Source organism: Plecotus auritus (genome assembly GCF_963455305.1).
Source record: "Plecotus auritus genome assembly, chromosome: 8".
In the NCBI taxonomy this organism is placed as follows: Eukaryota; Metazoa; Chordata; class Mammalia; order Chiroptera; family Vespertilionidae; genus Plecotus; species Plecotus auritus.
Window position 1 is genome coordinate 171,386,711 of NC_137782.1, and position 12,458 is coordinate 171,399,168.

A 12,458-nucleotide genomic window follows, 5' to 3' on the forward strand; every position below is an offset into this window, starting at 1 on the left:
GACCTTGTCAGTGAAGATACCGGCCTAGGATGTAACTACCCACCATCACTGCTTTTTAGTTACAGTTTAATTTCAGACCATCCTTGTGGTGACTTTAGGTCTCTGAGTTTGCAAGACCGCCATGCAGGCCTCCCCTGAGCTGTCAGGTGAGAATGTGGCCCCTTTCGTTCACAACGTCATGGGCGTGTTGTACCAACTAATGTGCAATGGTGAGCTAGTCTGGTCCTGGGATGCTAACTCTTGGTTCAATCTGGGCTGTAGGCAGGTCCTGGGCTCTCTTTCAAAGGAATATTACAAAAGCTTGAGGTCAGTGTCATTATTTTTTACTGTTTCAGTTATCTTTGTGAAATTAAGCATAGAATTTATTTTCTCAGTCCTTAAGTTCATAATATTTCAATTTATGAGAAATATATACTAGCATTTGGTCTTTATCCACACATAATTCCTGCTCCCAGCTCCCAGAACTCTTGGCATTTCCTAAGCCTTAAGCTTGTTTAAAGTTATCTTTTGTTATGTTAATGAGGTGACTTTTGGAAAGCACCTAAGGATGGGGGTGGTTGCCAGTGGACCCAACCAAAGGCTCACAGAACTCAGAGAAATATGTTACTTATAAGAGCAAGCGTTTATTGTAAGAAGATATAACTGAGGAAGAGCCAGATGGAAGAGATGCATGGGGCAAGGTTTATGGGAAGGTCGGAACTTTTATTCCTCCCTCTCCCCTCTGACCTCCAGGTTGGGGAAAGGGACTAGAAGTTGACTTAAGGCCAGTGATTTAGTCAACCACACCTATGTCATGAAGCCTCCCTAAAAGCCTAAGAGGAGAGGGTTCAGAGAGCTTCTTGGTTGGTGAACATCTGGAGATCTGGGGAGAGGGACTCGCCAGGAGAGGGCATGGAAGTTTCCTGCCACGTGCATCTCCTCCATTACCCTAGCTTACCTAGGCTGGAGTATGGAGTCTGAAATGCAATACTTCACCTGTTTTCTGATGCTTCATGTTTCAGCCATCAAATGATGCAAATGATTACTGGACAGTGGTTTTTAAAGTGGTTGTATGAGATAACAGATGAACACATACTTTGGAAAACTCTGGAAACACACTTGTGAGAAGTAATAATTGTTCTTAGTAAAAAATCATTTGGAAAAATATATTAGCATCTTTAAACAGGTAGATATTATTATTTGTTATAATTTACCAAATTTGGTTTTAGATCCTAACTTTCCACATTTGCATAGCACTGAACTATGTTGGCTCCCATTAGAAAAATTCTGCCTCTAAATGAGCCCAGGTTTAAACATTTTTACATACTTTATGTTTTCATTGAATAATTCCTGTGCCATTGAAATTGTTCCAAAGCAGAAGAAAGTCAGAAATATTCACAAATTTATCACAGCAAAACCTGACGACGATAGTATAGAGAAGGGGACCAGACTCTCACCTGTAATTTTGACAATAGGAGGGGAAAACAAACCTTTATAAAATACCAGGAAATTGGACCCAGAATTGTATTTAAAAATTAGTATACCATGACTGTTTAGGTTTTATTCTCAGAACAAAAATGTAGTTATAAAACTAGTTGTATTATCTTAATACATATTATTAATGTATTAGATAAGGAACAATTTAATCTGAAAAAATGCTGAGAAATCATTTAATAAAATTTACCACCCACCCATTCCAGATTAACGAGATAAAGAAACACACACACAACAATGTGTAGGGAACTGGGAATATAAAGACACTTTCTAAACATTAAGAATATCTAAAATCAAGAACTAACTAATGCTGAACCATTACAGGCACTCCTACTAAAATTAGGAACAAATCAAGATTTAAAAAAAAGCCAATTATCACACCCTTTCAAGAAACTTTAGATAATTCAGTAATATATGCAACAGGCATAAATGTTTCAGTGATTAGAAAGGAAAAGTACAATTATCATTGACAGAAGATGATATAATTGCTCATGTAGTCAACCAAAGAGAATTAATTATCTAGGATATACAAGAAAATCAGAAACCTGCGCAAATGAACACACACATTTATTAATGTGGCTGAATTTGAAAAATACAATGAGCTTTTTAAGTTGAGATCAGATATGATTAGCTAGAAATTATAAGGGAGAAAAATAAAATATAATAGAAAAAAAATTATTGAGCCTCTAACATACCCAGGAATAACAAGAAGTTTCTCATGCAAGTCTATATGAGAAACCACAGAGTTTACATGTTAAAGATCATAACTGGAATTAAAATACATATAGGAGGCCATGCAGATTTCAGCAATTGTGACAATGGTCATACTCTTAAAATATTAGAGTTTATATAAAGCATTATAAAATATCAAAGCAGCAATAAACTCAATCTAAAAACACTAACAAATAATTCACATCATCACTACAGTGTATAAAATGTGCTTCCTGGTAACTTAAACATGCAACTTAAAGCAAAGTATCGTTTTCCTTCTTTGCCAAATCGGCAAGGAAGCATTTATCCTTATTCTGACAAGGAGGCACAAGAAAGTACACTCATTCTCTGTTGGTGGGAATATAATTGGTAAAATCATTCTGGAGGACAATTTGGTAAAACTGACCGAGGTTTTATGCATTCTCCTCCTGACTTTAAAAGCAGGCCACTCAACCATGCTTCAAGCTGTGGCCTGAACATGGAAAACAGCTTAAGAACAAAATCTATTTCAGGCAATTGCCCTGGCTGCTCAGGGCCTATTCTGCCTGCTGTTCTCTGCAGAGCTCTGCCTGGCCACTGAGTCTCAGATCCAAACATCAACTTTGGATTCAAGAGCTTTTTGGATCCTCCGTGATGCCAGACTGTCCAGATGTCTCTGGCTTTCAGATTAGATTTGACATCTTGCCCCATCCCAAGCCCCGGTGCTCTAGTTTCCCAGCGTGACCTTCAGTCTCAGAGTGAGGGCTTCTCCATTTCTCCACCCACAGCCACAACCTGGTCCTCATCTGCAGATGCTGACCCCACACAGTGGGCTGACTTCCCCTCCATCCCTCTTTGTCCTCCTTTGCATGGTAGTCAAGGATAGTCAAACAGGCCCCACTCCAAGTCCAAAGATGATTAGTTTTTGCCAGATGCAAAAGTTAACATGTAGCTTTGAGAATAAGTGTAATTGGGAAGGCTTCTTAAACACGAAATACTATTTTTCCTCCTTTGATATTGTTGCATGGGACTAAATCACATATTGGCTGTCCCTTGTTGGCCACTTTCAAAAATGTAATTTCTTTGTATTTTCTAGAGCTTCTCTCTAAGCTTTGTAGGTGATTACTATTCCCCTCAGATATTTTTTAATCCCTCCTGCTCTGAGGAAGTAAGATTCCTCCATCCTCATTTGTGAATCAATGGATTCTGTGTCATTGCTGTAGCAATTTTGAAATGTCCTATCCTCCCTTTCTCCAAATTTTGAGCAAAATCTGAGTCATATTTAAATGGAGAAAAAATAGCAAAGGCACATTTTCTATCATTTCTTTCTTTATTCCTCATGGTAGGTCCGCTTAATACAGGTCATTTTGTAATGATTAATTCTCTGTAGAAATCTAAATGAATTTTGAAGAGACAGTGAATGAGTTCGATTAAAGGACAAGTATAGCCGGCCAGACAGGGATCTTGACTTTCTCAATTCAGCACCTTGAATAGCCTTTCTGAAGTGCTGTGTTGACTGCCCTGGGGGAGGGGTGGCAGTTGGATATTTATCTGAAGATTGCCCACTTTAGAAGTACAAATAGAATAACAATTCCTTAGAGGTGACTTACCTTACTTTCTTACATGCTAAACTTCTTTAAAAATAAAAAGAAATCTCTGATTTACATCAGCTGCTGCTTATACATCACCAATTATGATAGCCCAGATTTGTGTTTATCTAATTTTTTTTTTACTGAATAAAATTAAGTAGAACCCATTAAATAAGAAAATAAATTGATAAAAATAATTCGCAGCCAGACAGACTATGGGAGACAGTGTCTGTTCATTATTGCTAGAGGCATATAAATTCAGTCAATAAAAATTTGTCAAATATCTTCTATGTGTTACTCATTGTGGACACTCAGGGTCTTAATAAGACTACTGACCACATATGAGGGGAGAGAACAGGTGAAATTTCAATGCAGTAACTGCTACCGTGGAAATGTACACAGAGCGTCATCAGAATGGACGAGGTGGTGAGTGACACTACTGGGGGTCTGCAGAGTTTTGTAGATGAGATCTGAGTTTGGCTGTAGAGCCGAAGTCCATCCCAGAGTGTACAATAAAAAAAGGAGTTTGCTAATGAAGGGTGGGAATGCTGGAGAGCAGAAATGGCCAGAGCAATGGCAGAACGGCAAGGACGAATGTGACTTACTGGGATCATTGATAGTAATAAGTTCAGCCTCCTGAAAGGGCTACTGAGCAAAATGCATCAATATCCAAAACGTGTCCCAACCCATGTGTCCTCTAGAATTATTTTTAGAGGACTATTTCAAGTAAACAGTGAAAACAAAGAAAATAAAAACCCAAGATGTGCAAAGCTATTGATAGCAGGGTTTATAATATTGAAATTTGAGAAATAATCTCAAAGTTCAGATGTTTAGAGCACTTTAGATTACAACAAGTATTGTAAAATAAGAAAGACTTTGCAGTCTTATTAGAAAGAAGAGAAATCACCCTCCATGAGTAAAAAATGTTGTGCCTATTATGGGTATAGTTGTATAACACGTAGAAGTAGGAGTAAAAATAGGAAAGAATAATAAATATTGCCCAAGTTAGGAAGTCAAAATGAATTCCTCTGTTTTCATTTATAAGGTTTTAGGACGGCCTAATAGTAAAAAAAATTTAAATAGTTGTTACATTCTACAAGAAAAATAAACAAACAAAAATAACAATAAAAGAAACCACTCTAGTGAATTCTCAATTTCTGGACTTGGACTTGTACCTTCAGCCTACATTTCCCATTTAGGCTAATAGTCAATTATGGTCAACTGTAAACATTGTTTTGAAATGCACATGACACATTCCCCAAGATACACTCTATTGGTAATCAACTAAGTCTCAATGCATTTCAAATGATTGAACTCATACAGAATATATTCTCTCTTCACACTGGCATTTAACTAGAAATCAGAAGCAATAAGATATCTTGAGAATATCTGAAAACCAAGGAAGACAATTCTAAATAACCCTTGGGTCAAAGAAAAAGACGAATGAACCCAATAAATTTCTTATCAGACTCATGAAGGCAAAAAAGGGCAGGAAAGAGAAATTATTAGCAGTGAAAGGGGAAACATCACTACAGAGTCTATAGACACTCAGTGATAATAAGTATGCATTATAAAAACATATGACAATGAAGTTAACTTACCCAAACAGACATATTCCTGGGAAATCTTCATGGGTGATTAAAAGGCATAGGCAAGTTGGTAATCTCTGGGCAAAAAGATGCCACGTATTCCTAACTGACTGGTGTCAGGCCATTTCTCTCTAATTCACCTACCAAATCTCCACTTTGCTCCTTTCTCTTCCTTATTTCGAATCTCCAAAGGCTCTACTTTGCCCACAGGACAATGTCCTGGTTTCTTAATAAAAAACACACAAAAACAAAAAACAACAACAACAACAAAAACAAACAAAGCAATGACACACACTTCGTGACCTGTTTATTGTTTATTTATCCAGCCTCTTTTATTTCCATTATTTTCTATATCTTCTGTTCCAGCTTTATCACCAACAAATTTAAGTATCACATTTTATTGATTCTAAAGTGTAAATATTTTTCGTATTTCAACATCTCTGATTTTAGACAATGTTTTATGATCAATAGAATCATACACTAATCTAGACAGTGTTTCTGCCTTGTTGGCACCTACAATAATAATGTAATCCCCATAGATCAGCCGTGGGCAAACTACGGCCCGCGGGCCGGATCCGGCCCGTTCGGCTGTTCTATCCGGCCCACGGAGCCGAAAGAGCGGAGGGTTCTCTTGCTCTCCCCTCCGCTCCTTCACCAGCAGCAGTGTTAACATGGCAACGTCGGGAAACAGGGCCGCAGCTCCTTCTTCTGAGTAGAAGGAACAACCTCTCCATCTTCCAGAGGCTCCTTGTAATGCCCACGGACACGTCCCCCAACATCACCCTGGGAATACGTAGACACGTTATCGTGGTGATGTAGGGAGACACGCCCCTGGAGAGCACAGTATCAGAGCATTAGCTAAAAAGGAGACCAACAACACTGTTCCCACTGAAGTTGATGTTTTAAAGACCAAAAACCTTTCAACCCAGTCTACATTGCCATCTACATCTACGTCCCGGGCATCATTTGGAAGTTGCACTAAAGAAAATGTTTAATTTACTGTTTACACATTTTGTTCTTTTCTATTTGTTTTAGTTTTAAATTATTTTATTATATTTAAGTTTAATTTGAAAGGCTTTTGTACCTTTCCTTTGTTAGGCAATTTTATTTTGCCTTTGCCATCTTCAATATAAGGTATGTTATTGTGCTATAATTCCTCCATTTTTTGAAGTTTCAAATTATAATAATTAGTGTTTACATTCTTCTTGTTAAAATGTTTGAAATGAATAAAACTATTGAAATAAAAAAAAAGACCGTACCCTTTTATGTAATGATGTTTACTTTGAATTTATATTAGTTCACACAAACACTCCATCCATGCTTTTGTTCCGGCCCTCCGGTCCAGTTTAAGAACCCATTGTGGCCCTCGAGTCAAAAAGTTTGCCCACCCCTGCCATAGATGTTATGCTACCTTCCATGCCTCTTGGATGAAACACATAGAATTCTGTCTTGCCTCCTTTGCAAAACTGATGACCAGAAATTTCAGCAGTTGTCACAAATGTCTCCTAGTTCAAATTTTCCTTACACAAAACTATTTATTGAGTGTCTACTATGTGCTAGGCTCTATGCCACATGCTTTACTTACAGCCTCTCCCTTATATGTTATAACTACTTGATGAGCAGGTATTATCCCAGATTCACAAAGGCTAACTAAATTCCACAGAGGTCACACAGCTAGCTAAAAAGCAAAAACAAAACAACAACAACAACAAGCACACAACTGGAATGGAATACAAGTCCGTTTGCTCCTAAAGCTTTGCCCTTCCTCTCTCACCAGGACACCTTTCCTAAGGAGGCATGCCATTCTCAGAGCTTTCACAGTATTTACTGCACTGCGCAGTAATGATTTTTCTTTCATGTCTTTCTGATTGATGAGGTAATGAAATATTCTATTCTGGATCCTTATGACTTAGCAGGGTACCTGGTATATATAGCAATACAAAGTAGTAAGAATTTTAATAACTGAATAAATGAGGAATCTTTGACAATGAGATTTTCCTGGTCCTCGTGCTTCTTCTGACCACACAAAGTAGAGATAGTATCAGTGACAGTGGGAAATCACACCCAGCATTCTCTCTTCTGGGTGTGCATCTCTTAGAGATCCATGGGGGGCATGACCAGGGAAGATCCCCCCCACACCGTAGTGCAGAGCTGGATGCAGTTTATGGGGTCCACTAGTTAGAAGACAGAGAAGAATGATGTGATGGGTGCACAGAATAGAATATCATGCAGCACTTGGAAGTCGTAGACTGGATCTATATAGAACAATGTGTAAAATCTTAAAACCTTAGTGCTGGGTGCAAAAAGGGAAAAACAATTTGAGGTACACAGCACAAAACCATTTACTAGGTGTACTGGTTACTAATGCGGATTTTTTTTCAATAGATGGAGTTACACATATGTCAATATATATGCGATTTGATATGTATGCTATTTTATTGTATTGACAGCAAGCTTCAAAACTTCATATGTCAAATTTGCTGAAGGTGTTAACATCATAGATATTTTTATGCTTAAAAATGTAGAATTTCGTGCCAAAAAAAGAGCATTCGTGGGAAGTTTTAATTCATTACTTTATTTAGAAGAAAGGTGCTACTGAAAGTTATCATGTACTTTGGGAAGCTTATGGTGAACATGCTCCATTTCAAGATACTTGTGAATGCTGGTTTAAACACTTTAAAAGTGATGATTTTGATGTGAAAGACAAAGAACGTCCAGGTCAATCGAAAAAGTTTGAAGACCAACAATTACAAGCATTATTGGATGAAGATGTGTGTCAAACTCAAAAACCACTTGCAGAAAGATTAAACGTTGCTCAGCAAACAATATCTGATCATTTACAAGGAATTGAATAGATTTTAAAGGAAGGAAAACGGGTGCCACATCAACTGAACAAAAGACAAATGGAAAACCAAAAAGTCATCAGTAAAATGTTGCTTCAACGGCACAAAAGAAAGTCTTTTTTGCATTGAATTGTGACTGGCGATGAAAAGTGGATTTATTTTGAGAATCCCAAATGCACAAAATCATGGGTTGATCCAGGTCAACCATCAACATCGACTGCAAGGCCAAATTGCTTTGGAAAGAAGACAATGCTCTGCATTTGGTGGGATCAGGAAGGTGTGGTGTATTATGAGCTTCTAAAACCAGGTGAAACCATTAATACTGATCATTACTGACAATAAATAATCAATTTGAACCACGCTTTGATGGTGAAATGACCAGAATGTGCCAGAAGACACGGCAAAGTAATTTTGCTTCATGGTGATGCACCATCACACACTTCAAAAATAAAGACACATTAAAAGATCTTGCCTGGGAAGTATTAACCCACCTGCTGTATTCACCAGACTTTGCTCCTTCAGATTACCACTTGTTCCAATCTATGGCACATGCACTTTCTGAGCAGCACTTCAAAACATACGAAGAAGTGGAAAATTGGGTATCTGAATGGTTTGCCTCAAAACAAGAAAAGTTCTATTGGGATGGTAACCACAAATTACCTGAAAGATGGGGGCATGTGTAGCTAGCGATGGACATTACTTTGAATAAAGCACTTTTGATATTTCTCTTGAAATTATTGTGTTTGTTAGATTACAAAATCTGACATTATTAACTGGTCACCTAGTATGTGTATTTGACATATGTGCACACAAAATAAAAATGCATGCTTACATGACCACATAAAAAATAAAGAAGTATTTCTCAGTCATATTAGACTGGTCTCCTAAGGTGAGGAGACTGGTAGAAGAATGAAGACTGGAAATAAAAGGAAACCAATCAATAAAGAATGGGAGGTTGCCTGCATCAATTATGATGATGTGCCATGAACACAGGCATATGATAAACTCACCCTCCACAGGTGAGCATCCTTAGTTATTGGTTCCTTTGAGAAACTGTGCATTTGGGTATAGAGAGCTCCTTTGTGAATTTTTGTGTCTACCTCTACCTCTACCTCTACCTCTACCTCTACCTCTCTATCTCTATCTCTATCTCTATCTCTATCTCTATCTCTATCTCTATCTCTATCTCTATCGATACCTCTACCTCTACCTCTACCTCTACCTTACCTCTATCTCTATCTCTATCTCTATCTCTATCTCTATCTCTATCTCTATCTCTATCTCTATCTCTATCTCTATCATCTCTACCTCTACCTCTACCTCTCTGTCTCTATCTCTCTCTATCTCTCTCTCTCTCTCTCTCTCTCTCTCTCTATCTCTATCTCTATCTCTATCTCTACCTCTACCTCTACCTCTATCTCTACCTCTCTATCTCTATCTCTATCTCTATCTCTATCTCTATCTCTATCTCTATCTCTATCTCTATCATTTATATCATGTCTGTGTCCTGAATCTTTCATGTCCATTTATCCAGCAATCCCATCTCCAGAAATATATTCTAAGAAAATAACAAAATGTAGAAAAAAAGTCTACCCAAAGGTATTTATTGCAGCATAGTTTTCAATACTAAACAAAAATACTAGGCAAAACATAACAATAAAGATAATGATTAAGGAAACCATGGCATATAATACTTTGTAACCATTAGATTGATGTTTACGTAGAGTCTGTATTGACATTGGTGATGCTTATAGCATATTAATAAGTAAAATGCACATAAAATTGTATATATGTGAATACAGCTGAAGTGGAGACACACATTGAAATATTACTAAAGGAGTATACGCATCAATGAAGAGTGGTTTTATATGGGTGGTAGGACTAGACAATTTTTATCTTTCTTCCTGCATTTTTCAAATGTAATTTAATGAATAGTTACTACTTTCAGAAATGTAAGACAAATTATACCAAGAAAAGCAAGCATTGCTCCCAGTTTAAATGCAAATTTCCCCAGAAACATGACCAATTATGAGCTGTCAGTGCTTTTTCTGAGCGCGAGGAGACAGAACAAATTATGAGGCCACCGAGCACCTGGGGCTGGGGAGTAGCTAGTCGGTGCTGGTGTCTTTAAAGTGAACAACAGGCTGTTAAACTGGATGCTTTGACGAAGTTACTGAGATCCACGGAGATGGGCCACTACAGTGAGAACTAGAGAAATCCATGGGAGATGGCAGAGAACTGTTCGTTTAGACAACGCTGAACCCCACACGGAGGGAACACCAGGACAGAGGATTTTGAGGGATGTTGGTGCACCGTAATTCCTGCCCCCCAAAAGGTGGTGGAGCCAACCTGTCTTACCTCAGTCCCAGCAAGTGGGGAGGGGGCTTTAGAAACCCTTTGTGTTCATCTTCCTGGCAGCCAGGAAAGCCTCCCAGGGCATCCGGGAGACAGGAGACTGGCCACTCCCAGCGTTTATCTAGGAGGAGGACACCGGGAACTTGGAATAAAGCTGGAGATGCGCTCTTTCCCAGGTCTGTGGTTTCCAAGCACCAGCTGAGACTGTTTAGAGCAGTGGTTCTCAACCTTCCTAATGCCACGACCCTGTAATACAGTTCCTCATGTGGTGGTGACCCCCAACCATAACACTATTTTCGTTGCTACTTCATAACTATAATTTTGCTACTGTTAATGAATCATAATGTAAATATCTGTGTTTTTGACTCTGCTAGCGACCCACAGGTTGAGAACCGCTGCTGTAGAGCCTAAGACATCGGAAAACACAGATATTTACATTACAATTCATAACAGTAGCAAAATTACAGTTATGAAGTAGCAACGAAAATAATGTTATGGTTGGGGGTCACCACCACATGAGGAACTGTATTACAGGGCCGCGGCATTAGGAGGGGTGAGAACCACTGGTTTAGAGGCTTAGAGCGACAGTAGGACTTGCTGTTACCTAAGAAAGAGGAGAAAAGTTCAGGGACCAGCCTGACTTCATCGGTGGAGGGGACAAATCACCCTTCACGAGTCAATACCGGCTTTGAAAAGATGCTTTTGATTTTATCACTTGTGTCAGGGACATGTGTTAATTCAACGACAGTTTGGCTGGCGGTTTGGCAGGTGGCTTTCTTGGGGGCATGTAGGTGGACACTGCTTGGAAGACAGATGAGGCCCGATGGCAGTGGTTCTCAAAGTGAGGTTCCAGAGCTCGTGGGGTCAGTGAGGCCGCCTCAGGGGCTGTGCAAAGGCATTCTGCTAAGATTGTGGCTTTTCTACTCTACATCTTTCATGACAGCTTTGCATAATTTTGCAGTGGTTACTTGTGTGTGATTGAAACAGGGAATGCGCCAAAACCGGTTTGGCTCAGTGGATAGAGCGTCGGCCTGCGGACTGGGGGGTCCCGGGTTCGATTCCGGTCAAGGGCATGTGCCTTGGTTGCGGGCACATCCCTAGTGGGGGGTGTGCAGGAGGCAGCTGATCGATGTTTCTCTCTCATCGATGTTTCTGACTCTCTATCCTTCTTCCTTCCTCTCTGTAAAACATCAATAAAATATATTTAAAAAAAAAAAAAAGAAACAGGGAATGCAAAACAGACACGAGGATCCAGTTGCCTGCTATTTAGCCAGACGTAAAACAGTACTTCTCTCTTTTTCTCTTGGGAAAATGAGGTTATTTTATGAAAATTATCATTTATGGAACATGTAATGAGTTTATTATTGGTAGTTTATTTTTTAAAATATACTTTTATTGATTTCAGAGAGGAAGGGAGAGGGAGAGATAGAAAGATCGATGATGAGAGAGAATTATTGATCGACTGCCTCCTGCACGCCCCCTACTGGGGATCAAGCCTGCGACCCAGGCACGTGCCCTTGACTGGAATCAAACCTGGGAGCCTTTAGTCTGCAGGCCGATGCTCTATCCACTAAGCCAAACTGGCTAGGGCTAGTGTTGGTATTTAAGTAAACATTATTTTAAATGCAATGTGACCTTAGTTCTATCATGGCAAACACTGACAGGTCTAACTTACATAAACAAAAGCTCTTCGGGCTCCCCACTGATTTTCAGGAGCCCAAAGACCATGACTGTTCAGAACTGCTGTGCTGTGAAATAGCAGGTACTCCACAGGAGAGACTGCGCCTCTGAGGAACAGGTGGAGGAACACCACGTGTACAAAAGGTCTCTCTTCCTTTTAAAAGCAAACACGCACATGGAAACAAACCGTTCTGATCATCATTGGGCTCAGCTCTCCCTCCAAATGCACCGGAGGCAAA